Below are 12,798 nucleotides of genomic sequence, written 5' to 3'. Positions count from 1 at the left end.
TCAATGGAGTGTTGAAGATCTTCCTGTTACAATACTTGTTAAGGCAATTTTTTATAGATCGAATGAAACATTCACAAGAAAGAGGGCTAAAGATGAGTCTTGCGTTAGAGCCAGACACTTATTCTCTGAGTCAGTTACTGAAAATATTCTGGAAAATCTAATCGCTGCTGGAAACATTATGGTGAGTTACTTTGATAGACAGAATGAGGTATTCAAGGTGCGAGAAATGCCCAGTGGGGTTGAGTATGCAGTCGATGTAACGCCCTACCACACAGAGCCTTATGCTTAAGTCATAAGATTGAGGTGGTGAGGTATTACAACCTTTAAAAGTAAAATTAGATACATGTAATATAGTAAAAATGATTTATAACTAGGAGCCTTTATAGGAAAAAGGGTAAAACAAAATTGTTAAATTGAAAAGCGCGACACTCCCGAACTCGATAACTTAAGCGAAGCAAGATAGAAGATAAACTAACACGGATATATATATACAGAAGAGTGCCAAAATACAGATAACAAAGCTCAAGACTCGGTTCGCGAAGGTAATCGGCCCGAGCATATAAGTATACATACATATATATAAGAGAACCCAAAATAAACCCAAAAGACAGAGTTATAGAACTTGTTTCTCCAAAATAACCTCTAAGAGGAGTTAATACAGTATATATATTTTGAGTATGATGGTGGGAAAGGACCCATGAAGTCAATACCCCATACATCAAATAACTCAATCTCTAAGATCCCTTGTTGAGGCATGGCATAACCATGAGGTAAGTTACCAGCTCTCTGGCAACTATCACAGTTACGCACAAACTCTCGGGCATCTCTATGGAGAGTAGGCCAGTAGAACCCACATTGGAGGACCTTAGTGGCTGTTCGCTCACCTCCGAAATGTCCTCCATATTGTGATCATAGAAAGATTAGATATTCTCTTAACCATTTCAGGCAAGGCTCAAATTAGACTACAACATAACCTAAGAAATTTAGATATTCTTTCCCTTAAACATTTTCAAGACCAGAGATCACAGAAAGATCTAATGTGTGAAGTTTAGAGACTCACAAGGTAAACTAGTAGACAGTCGTTTTCAACTTCTACAACTAACTTAACAAATTCTTTCAAAAACCGCTTTAAAGGTCTGTCTAAAGTTAGTAAAAGACATCAAAAGATATTTTTCAAATATTTATTTCTTAGAATCCATTTTCAGTGAACTTAAAATAAGCTTCCAATATAAACAAACTGACATATATTTTCACTGCAAATAAGGGAAACACTTGAGAAGCTTTGTAAGTTTATCTTTATAAAAAAACATTTAAATTACGATTTAATCCCCTTCTTGTGCACTCTTCACAATGTCAATCAGTATCAGAGCACAGTCTTCTACGATATTTAGCTTCCTAAAAAATCTAGAAGAAAATATTCATAGCAAATGTGAGTTTTTTTTTGAAAAAGGTCTCGCCTTGTATGTTCAACAAAAATAGACACTGTTGTGTGGAAGATGAAGTAAGATGAAGATACTTGATGATTCATATTTGATTTCTCGAAATTAAATTATAATTATCATATGAGAAATTAAGAGATATAGATTGGCCAATGTAAATCAGCATTTCATATGTTAGAAAGATTGTTCTTACTAATTCAGATCTCTCAAGTTCTTTAGATATATCTCTATCCGAGACTTTGTTCCTTAAGTATATAACTTGGTCTTTCGATATGCCTCAAAGTTTGTTTGGAAGTACTCCAGACTATCCCTGATTCATGACTTTAAAATGCAGTAGATACTAAATAAAGATCTATTAAACAAATACGAACCTCTTTTTAGAATCATATTTATCAGTATCTCAAAAGTTGCATGTGAATATAACAAGTGTCATGAGAAGAAGATTTCTAAACATACTCTATCTGACTAGATTTTAGAAATCAGACCAATTAATGACTACTTGAGTATACCCAAACAACATTTGAGAAAAGTAGCTAAAGGCTCAACCATTACTTCTACATGTCTTAGGAAAATCAATAGTTGTATCGATAAGGACGATTCTTGGTATAACACTCTACCACACAGAATCTTATGCTTAAGTCATAAGACAGAGGTGGTGAGGTATTACAACCTCTAAAAGTAAAATTATATATATATAATATAGTAAAAAAGATTTATAACTAAGAGCCTTTGAAGAAAGTTAAAAACAAAAGTGTTAAAATGAAAAGTGCAACACTCACGAAGCGATAACATAGACGAAGCAAGGTGGAGTAAACTAACATCGATATATACAAAAGAGTTCTAAAATACAGATAACAAAGCTCAAGCTCGGTTCGCGAAGGTAACCGGCCCGAGCATATAAGTATACATACATATATATAAGAGAACCTAAAATAAACCTAAAAGACAGAGTTACAGAACCTGTTTCTCCAAAATAACCTCTAAGAGGAGTTAATACAGTATATATATAAACAGTAGAGATGATAAGTATCTATACAAATACATATAACCATAATAAAGCCCCAAGAGATAAAGATCTTCGCTAAATTAGAAGCTTCTAGCATGCCTCAGCGAGGAGTCTCACGTCCTGCATCTGAAAACAACAAAATCCGCATGGGTGAGAACTGGAGGTTCTCAACATGATAACAGTGCCCAAATATCTAACATATAATGTCCTAGAAAAATCGAAGGCAATCCTAGAACTTCCAACAAATATTTAAAGCTTATAAACATAACTAAACCATGAAAAAGTAATAGGCAATTATCTATGAGTCTTCAATCTATCTAAAACTTCCCTTTCCAACTCCTCCGAACCTCCCAACCGCCAACGGAACCAAAATTCCATGGACACAATTATTTCAAGCAAGAAAATCACGAACAGAAAGCATGTACAACAATTAAACAGGTAGCAATAAGTTTATGCAATCACTTAGGCAATCCAAACAAGTCACACCAAACAAACATATAGATGCATATGATGCATGCCTATCCTAGTGGCTGATGAGTCTCATCTGTCGGTTATTAAGCCAACCCGACATGTCCGGTAGCTAACCCGGACACTGTCTTTCTGTTGCGCATTAATACCGTTAGAGGAAATACGTGCACTGTTACCGTTAGAGGGTATCTGTGCCTGTCACCGTTAGAGGGTATCTGTGCCCTCTCACCGTTAGATGGTATCGGTGCCCTATCACCCTTACAACCAAAGAGAAAACACAAGCATACTCACATTCAATATTTTCCATCATGATTCATTTACCACATACATTCATTAATCATATATGCATCTCCGGGATACTCGCCACATTTTCAAGTTTCCTCAATTAATCATAATCATGTAATCATCAATCATATACATATACATACTTAGCCATAAATCAATATTTATCACAGCCATTCGGCATCATAACATAATCCATAACCAGCCATAATTCATTATCAAATATAGTCATTTAGCTCATGGTATATACAACACTTCCACCATCATCCTCAGCAACTCATACAATCATCATTAATCAAGAGTCATCATTAATCCTCCCTTACTTCATCCACAAGTTACCACCTTTCCTAACTTCTTCTCATAACTAGGCATGCTATTAAGATTTAGAACTAAAAGGATGAAAATGGAGGCTTAGAGGTTTGAAATTTGGTTTTAAAAACACAAAACTTATATTTGCTGAAAACAGGGTCACGCATACGGGTGAGTGCGCGTTTGGACCATGTCGCGTACGCATCACTCTTCCTGCGTACAAAAGCGTGCCAGATAGAAACCACTGGCCGCGTATGAGGGAGTTCGAGTACGCAAAAACCCCAGGTCACACGTACGCATGCGCGCCAAGCAGAAATGCATGGCCGCGTATGGTATGTATGCATACACATACAATGCAGCAGCTTCAAAAAGCTGCTAAGTCCAGAATTTTCAGTTTGCACACCAAACTTTGATCGAGCATAACTTCCTCATTTTAAAATATTTTTCCTCCGTTCTTCGAACGGCATAAACATCTTGGACCAAATTTTAGTTTTAAAAAGTTTGACACAAATTGAAGGTCTGGAGATTAAGTTATGCTTTACCAAAGTTGGCCAAAAAAATGGTTTTCCTAAAACTTTACAAAACCTCCATTTTCAAAACAAACCAATTCCAACTCATTTTAAAATCAACCAAACCTTAGCCATTCAACATCAAGCCACTCTCAACTCATATTTTGAATTCAACAATATACAATACACATTCATCATCTTACCAATTCTCCATTTTCATCAAATTCCAACCCAATACTTCCAATTTTCCAATATTCAATATACAACATCAAATTTCCATATCAAGCACAATTTCAACTTCAAGTCAACCTTTATAGTTACCAATCATCATCATCACATATAATTCACATGCATCATCAACAAGAGCATCAATTACACCCTCCAAAACCAATAATCACATGAGCAATACTATCCATTTCAACCAATCAACTACATCACAAATTCAATTCCTATCCTAGAGTCACTAGCCTAAGTTTTCACATTACATTACATTTTAGATAAAGAAAAGCGAAACCATACCTTGGTCGATTATCCGCTCAAATTCGAAACACTCCCAATTCACTTTTCCTCAAGCTTCACCAAGGCCTCAATACCACACCAACAGATTTTTGCAGCATATAGCTCCAGTTCCAAGCTTTCCAAAACCTCACTCAAACTCCAATATACATACTTCTACTACCTAATCCATAATATCACATTTAAACATAATCACTTAATACCCATACACAATAAATCAAGAATTCCACAAGGGTTGAGAATTCTTACCTTACTCGCGGACCAAAGAGGCAAGATTAAGCATTTTCCTCAAGTTAATTGGATCCTATAACATCAAAGAGCTCAAAATCTCAACACTTTCACTCAAGATTTTTGAAATTAAGGGCTGGAAAAACTGGAAGGAAAACGTGGCTTACCTCTTGAACAATGTTATGAGTAGAGCTCGACGCTGTGGTCGCGTGGCCGTAAACGGTGCGGCGATCGGAGCTCCGGATAAAAAGTTATAGAGAATTGAAGTTTATGTTTTGGAAGCTCTCCCCCTTCTCCTCAAGTTTCCAGCGTGAAATGCTAATGGAGGGAGAGAGAGTGTGCTAAATCATTAAGTGTGAATGGAATGGGTTGGGCCTTTGGACCCATTTTGGATCCGGTTCGACCGGTTTGGTCCGTTTGGCCCAATCTTAGATCAAATTCTTTAAAATTAGTGTCAAAATTCTTGTTTTAATTTTTTCTATCATATTAAACCAAAAAAATTACATTTCTTATTTAATTTTCTAGAATAAATTCTAATTTATGAGTTAATTATTTATTAATTAACCGGGTTTTACATTCTACCCCGTAACAGAAATTTTTGCCCTCGAAAATATCATTTGCCACGCAAGTTTATGAAAGTAATCCTCCTTCGTAACTCAACCCGCTTCCGCTGCCGTATTTTGATTCACTTATCTCTAAAAGATTGACTATTCGCCCCTTGTTTAAGCAAAATTAAATTAGGCATGATTAATATCCTACGCAGCGCAATTAGGTCTAGTTCTATGTTCGACACCCCCTGTCTCAATTTGTTCTTTCTGTCTTATGCATGAACAGATGCGAGGTCTCTATGTCCTATAGCGTAATTAAAAATTTTAGTTATCAGGTTCACAGTTACCTCCACCTCGTTGCAACTGACCGGCATCCTGAGTCCTTCCATGTGGACAATATCAGGAGATATGCCCTACTTCTCCACAATGGTAACATGGTTCTGGTCCGTTGTTACGCTGCCTATCCGGATGGTAGTTCCCAGTTCTTTTGAATTATTGACCTCTTAGTGCCAAATTGTGATTGTGGCCTCTCCAGTGGAACTCTCAGTTATCATTCTCTGCCACAGCAGCCTTTCTCACACATTCCTCAGCCACTCTGCTCTTATTCACAAGCTCGGAAAAGACTCTGATTTCCATCGGTGCAACGGAGCTCAGAATGTCGCTTCGGAGTCCTCCTTCGTACTTAATGCACTTTCATTCAGCAAAGTCTTTCGGAGCATCTTGGCAGATTCGAGAAAACCTGCACAACTCTTCGAACTTATTGGTGTACTCCGCAACTGTCATCTGACCCTGCTTTAAAGACCACCCGCTAGCACGATATTGTCCGCTTTGGCACACAAGGCCTCACGGTTTTGCCTTTGACGATAGGGATGATAGCCAAAGCCCCCCACACTCACTCGTCAAAACGCGTCATGCTAGGGAGAGGTATCCACACCCTTATAAGGCATGCTTCGTTCCCCTCCCCAACCGATGTGGGCCTTACAATCCACCCCCCTAAGGGAGTCCAGCGCCCTCGCTGGCACATCGATCCGGGTTCTGGCTCTGATACCATCTGTAACGGCCCAGACCACCCGCTAGCACGATATTGTCCGCTTTGGCACACAAGGCCTCACGGTTTTGCCTTTGACGATAGGGATGATAGCCAAAGCTCCCCACACTCACTCGTCAAAACGCGTCATGCTAGGGAGAGGTATCCACACCCTTATAAGGCATGCTTCGTTCCCCTCCCCAACCGATGTGGTGGTCTGGGCCGTTACAGGCCTTGGGCCCAATACGGGCCTGATTCGACCAATTCATCTCGTTTGGCCCAATATTGGACCAAATTCTTTAAAACCAGTATCAAAATTCTTGTTTTAATTTCCTCTATCACATTAAACTATAATATTTCATTTTCTAATTTTCTAGAATAAATTCTAATTTATGGTTAATTATATAATAATTAACCAGATTTTACATTCTACCCACCTAACAGATATTTTCGCCCTCGAAAATATCGTTCGCTCCAAGAGTCTGCGCGAGTGGTTCCCTTCTCAACCTAGTGGATAGTCTCTCGCCCCTTACCAATCCTTGCAGCGACTTACCTCCCACGTTCGCTCCAACCTGACCTTAACTGTCCTAACATCCTCCCAAGCTTCTCGCTTTCGCTGCGTCACTCTGATCACTTTTTATTAAGGACCTACCTAATCGTTTATGCTAGCCAAACCTCCTATTAAGATAACTTAGGGTCGTCTACAATAGATTATGATTTTTCATTCAACCATGTGTTACTAGTGAATACCATTCTTCAGTATTGTCCAAAGTGGTTAAAAATTAAGTTATTAATTTTCTTATTACCTCCGATCTAAGGATCGGATTCGGTTGTACCCCTATCCCTCCTGTGTGGGTAATCTCTGACCAAATGTCTTGGCTTCCTACAATTGTAACACGAACCCGAACCATAACGACACGGCCTATTTGGGTGATGACCTCCACATCTCTGACAGCTCAAAACATCTGAAGTAGCCGCTGTCTATTTTTCTTTACCGTTTCATTGGGAATCCTCATTCGTCGCAAAATTATTCCGTCCTTGGGGAAAATGTTGTGTGTATCATCTTCTCTTAAACTCTTGACCCTTGGTGCGAATCCTTAGTTGTGCTCCCTGCAGTGGGACTCCCGACGGTAATTCTCTGCCTTAGCAGCCTTCCTCACACATTCTTCAGTGACACAACTCCTATTCACAAGTTCGGAAAAGAACCTAATCCCCATTGGTCTGATAGAGCTCAGAATGTCACTCCGAAGTCCTCCCTCATACTTAATATACTTCCACTCCTCAAAGAAGGTCCGATGCCATCATTCAGCCTTGGCTTAACTGAATGAAGCCAAGAAGAAGCAACGACGCAAGAGGGACAGAGGGAAAAAAGTCCTGAAACACCAAAACTAATCGAACAATTAGAGGAACTGGTGGAAAAAATTGAAAACAGTAGGGTGAAAATAGCATTGGGTTATGCAGAAGGTAAAAGTCCACAGATTGAAAAATAGCGTAAACGAAGAACAGTGTCATCAAAATAGTAATATGAGATCTAAACCAAGAACAGTGAAATAGAGAGAGAAATACTGACGGTATAATGCTTCGATTTGATATAACAAAAATGTGAAAAACTTAGAAGAACAGTAAAACAATACCTTGAATAATATTTCTTCCTTCTTTCTGGTGATTTTTTTATGAAAATTTGTATCTTTTCTTCTTGATTTCTTCTACTCTTCGCGAGGAGTTGGAACGTTTCTTCAGAATCGTAGTTTGTTTCGAATATGGCTTGAATCTTGACGGTTTGGGTTTTGATTGAGGAAGAAGAGGAAGAGTCTGTCATAATGAGCGTGTTTTGGAAAAACGCAACGGGTGATTAAGGCGTGTGCGTTTTACGCTCGATTGTAAAGGAGTGGTGCGCGTGGTTTTTTCTTGGGCTTGGGCCAACTTGTATAGCTTGTAAGCCAAAAAGGCTTGTATGTGTAGCAGGCCTGTTCACTATATTACATCTATATAATTTTATTTTTAGAGGTCGTAATACCTCACTACCTCAATCTTATGACTTAAGCACAAGGCTCTGTGTGGTAGGGCATTACATTATCATATCAGAGCAATTCGTTCCTGTAGAGCCTAAGGGACTGACTGACTATGCTTCTATGCATTCTCTGTGTGTGTGTTAATGTACTATTAGGATATCTGACTAATATAACTGGCATAAACATTCATGAGCATGCATTTGGGACTTTGAAGCACTAGACCTCCAATATTGAGAATCATCAACTTGATATCGAATGTTTGGTGTGTATAGGAACCAAACCTTAAACCCTAAACCCTAAACCCTAAACGCTAAAACCTAAACGCTAAACCCTAAACCACCCAACCTAATATACACCCAAAACATGGAATTTTACACCCTAATAATTTCAATATACACCCAAAGTTCTATCCCCTAAAACCCTAAAACCCTAAACCCTAAACCCTAAAATCCTAAAACCCTAAAATCCTAAAACCCTAAAACCTAAAACCTAAACCCCTAAACCATAAACCCTCTAAACCCTAAACCCCTTAAAACCTTAAAACATAAACTCTAAAACCATAAACCTTAAACCATAAAAACTAAACAAAACAATAATTTCTAACATAAAACAGCAGCATATGAAAATATATAAATGTAAAATGTCAAACACAAGAAAATTCAGAAATACACCCAAAAAACTGAGCGTTACACTAATATTCTATTACTATACACCCAAAAAACTATCCCCTGCTGCTTGTTCCCTGAACTGATAATTCATAACATGTCCGTGATATTGGCTGGAATTTGGTTGCACCACTGATACAACATCAAAAAGGTTTAACTGGAAATAAGAAACTCACATATTAGCAAAACTATTAACAAGAAAATTAAACTCAATCACCACCTATTTAAGGAACATCACTTTTACCTCGTTTAGAGCTTTTGTTTTCTTCTTCTTTGAGGCATTTGCAATCTGTTTGTCCAACTTTGAACCTAGCCTATTTTTGGATGTCCTCTTGTTCGAACCCTTGGAGGGCTTTGAAGCTCGTTAACGGATTTCAAGTTGGCATCTTTGTGAAATAACGAACATGTCCCCTTCCTTTTGGATTTCAATTCTTCCATCTCAACCATGACGTTATCGTTGGCACAGTACAAAATGGCACTCAGCTCCTCCGATTCTGATGCAAATTTGCAAATATTTTGCGAACGAAACACCAATTCGTCAAACATGTTGCTTCTTGGCTCCAACAGTGGCTCGTTGTGGCTACTCTTGATGTGTGTGTGTTACCTCTTTACCTTCTTGTCCATCATTCCAATATATATCTCGGTGACACTTGGGTTACTCGTTCAAATCTTAACACACTTAGGGCGTGGCGGCACAATATGCCTCTTGACTCGAATAATAAGCATTGTCATTTCACTTGGGCTGCTACTGAGTTGTAAGTAACCACAAACTTGTTGAATATTGAGCTGGAAACTTGTTCTCCAACTTCGTATACTGAATAGCTTAGAGCAGAGTTCATTAATCTTGTGATGCAATTCGCCTTTCCTCTGAATTGTGCTTGGACTTCCCTAAACTTTTGGTGAGTGTACACATGTTGAAATTGATCTTCAATGGACGATTTTGTTGCACACGGTATGACTGTAAAAAAATCTGTAGCATCTGATTCTTTCTGCTTGCTCCTTGCTTCCGAGGCAATTATCGTATTATTTGACAAATTGGATAAGCGAGCTGTTCCGTGGAATGAACTTGTTAAAAAATGAATGCATGCTTTCGCTCCTTTGTGTGCTTCTCACCCCTTCCCAGAAGTGGTGATCTAGATAAATTGGAACCCATATATGACGGTCTTCGTAAAGATCTGCAGAATACACCCAAATCAGGCTATAATACACCTAAAAATATGCAATTTACACCTCTGCTGCAGATTTTAAATAACTTTACCTGAAAGCCACTTGTTGTCCACAAGCCCATACTTCAGTAGAAAATTATTCCAATTCCTATCAAATGAGTCTTTACTATGAGAGTTCCAAACAACTTGGCTCATTTCTTGTTAAATTTTTGCATGTCCCTCGTACCCATTTAATTTGCTTGGGATCTTCTTCGTGATGTGCCAAATACACCAACGGTGAATTGTTGTTGGTGTACAAGCCTCTATAGCCCTTTTCATTGACACACATTGATCGGTGAGAATCCCTTTAGGAGCATTTCCTCTCATGCAACGAAGCCAACATTGAAATAACCATTTGAATGATTTAATTTCTTCGTTTTTCATCAAAGCTCATCCAAGAAGTGTTGATTGACTGTGGTGATTCACCCCGACAAAAGAACCACAAACCAAATTATACCTGAAATAAATTACGAGATTACATAATAAAAATCATTACATACACCCAAATAATGATTTTATATACCAAAAAACATCCAATATACACCTCTGTAGCAGATTCATAAAACAACATTAATTTAGCATCATAAACAAGAACAACATATTACCTGTTTGTATTGTAGGTGGTGTCAAATGAAATAACATCTCAGAAATACTCAAAGGCAGCTCTGCTCCTTGCATCGGCCCAAAAAGCTAGCTTAATCGACTAATCGTCCTCAAGTTCGAGCTCAAAAAAGAAATTATGATTCTTCTCTTTCATTCTTAATAAATATTTCCCGAATTCCTTTGCATCTTCTTGTTCTGAAACATTCCGCACTTCTCTCGTGATGTAATTTCTCACGTCTTTTTCGATAAATTTAACTCGCGGTGACCCCCAGCTGCCGCAACGAATGATTGGTAAGTTTTTCTTGGTCTGATACCAGTCTCCTCGTTATTCTCTATTATACGACGAACGGACATGCTTAGTTCCCTGTGCTGTTTGAGCATCTCTGCTTGAGTTGGACAGCAAGGATGTGAATGATGCAACACGACCTTTGAAATGTTCCAAGCACCAACATCCTTCAATGTGTGTATATAAATTCTTGCAGGACAATTTAAACCAGCTGTGGGATTTGTCCTCTCGGTCGGAGATATTTTAAATTTATATTTTCCCTCTCTGCTACATGCAATCAATTGATTCTTAATTTCGTTTTCCTTCTTATTTGTGCTCTGAACTCTTGTAGAAAACCTGCAGCCTTCACATAGTCCTTGTAAAATTTTGCAGCATCTTCAAGGTTGTTAAAATTCATTCCAACCTTTGGAAAAAACTGGCCATCAACAACATAGAGGGGCTGCAAAATACACCATGTTAAAAACAAGGATATACTATAGAGTTTCTGCGCGTCATAAAAAAAATTAACAATTCAACTAAAATACACCGAAGTATTCCTAATCTACACCCGAACGACAACAACTCAACTAAAATAACAAGAAAAGCCATAAACTGTAAATACACCCAAACTTTCCTAAAATACACCCAAATAGTTCTGATCTACACCCGAACGTCTAGTATAAAATGCACAAAATTAATCAAAACTAATACATTAGATTTAATTCATAGTCAATGTTAACACATTAATTTCACAGTCAATGTTCACGCATTATTTAGCTAGACAATCATAAACGACTAACTGCATCAAATTCAGATTCAATAATTAACTAAAACTAAATCACACCTCAGGAACTTCGCCCTGGTTCAGCTGACAATCTGAAGTTGAATCATCCATTATCTTCAAAATGATTTCAAAGCTTGATTTCAAAAACCATGAAAATCGAAAAATACGAAGCAAGAATACAAAGAGAGAAACACACGTAAATGTGATAAACGCATGTAAAACCACGAATGAAAATCCAAAGAGAAATGCACGAAGGAGATCGAACAAATTTGGCAAGAAATTCGAAAAAGGAAACGAAATCTTTTGAAAATTGGAAGTTATATATTCGCACGTTAATTGATTTTGATTGCTTTAAAAGTCTGTTAAAGAGGCACGTGAAACATAGATGCCACAAGAGGCGCGTTTGAGGGTAAAGGACTTGTAAGACTTGTAAGCGTTAATTGCTTGTATGCAGAGATTAATCCTATAGTGAAAAAGATTTATAACTAGGAGCCTTTGTAGGAAAAAGGGTAAAACAAAATCGTTAAATTGAAAAGCGCGACACTCAAGAACTCGATAACTTAAGCGAAGCAAGATAGAAGATAAACTAACACGTATATATATACAGAAGAGTGCCAAAATACAGATAACAAAGCTCAAGCTCGGTTCGCGAAGGTAACCGGCCCGAGCATATAAGTATACATACATATATATAAGAGAACCTAAAATAAACCTAAAAGACAGAGTTACAGAACCTGTTTCTCCAAAATAACCTCTAAGAGGAGTTAATACAGTATATATATAAACAGTAGAGATGATAAGTATCTATACAAATACATATAACCAAAATAAAGCCCCGAGAGATAAGGATCTTCGCTAAATCAGAAGCTTCCAGCATGCCTCAACGAGGAGCATCACGTCCTGCATTTGAAAACCACAAAATCCGCATGGGT

At 37.8% G+C, this 12,798-nt stretch overlaps 1 long non-coding RNA gene across 1 annotated transcript; it reads right to left on the bottom strand.

Moving 5' to 3' along the window:
- On the bottom strand, positions 10,466-10,873 carry LOC110266574. The gene is made up of 2 exons (XR_002353990.1): positions 10,820-10,873; positions 10,466-10,671 (listed from the first exon to the last, which is right to left on the bottom strand). It is a non-coding gene; the product is annotated as an uncharacterized LOC110266574 (long non-coding RNA).

The sequence above is a fragment of the Arachis ipaensis genome, chromosome B09 (assembly GCF_000816755.2).
Source record: "Arachis ipaensis cultivar K30076 chromosome B09, Araip1.1, whole genome shotgun sequence".
Lineage (NCBI taxonomy): Eukaryota > Viridiplantae > Streptophyta > Magnoliopsida > Fabales > Fabaceae > Arachis > Arachis ipaensis.
The sequence above is the reverse complement of the archived record's forward strand: the minus strand, read 5'-3'. Positions and strand labels throughout refer to the sequence as shown.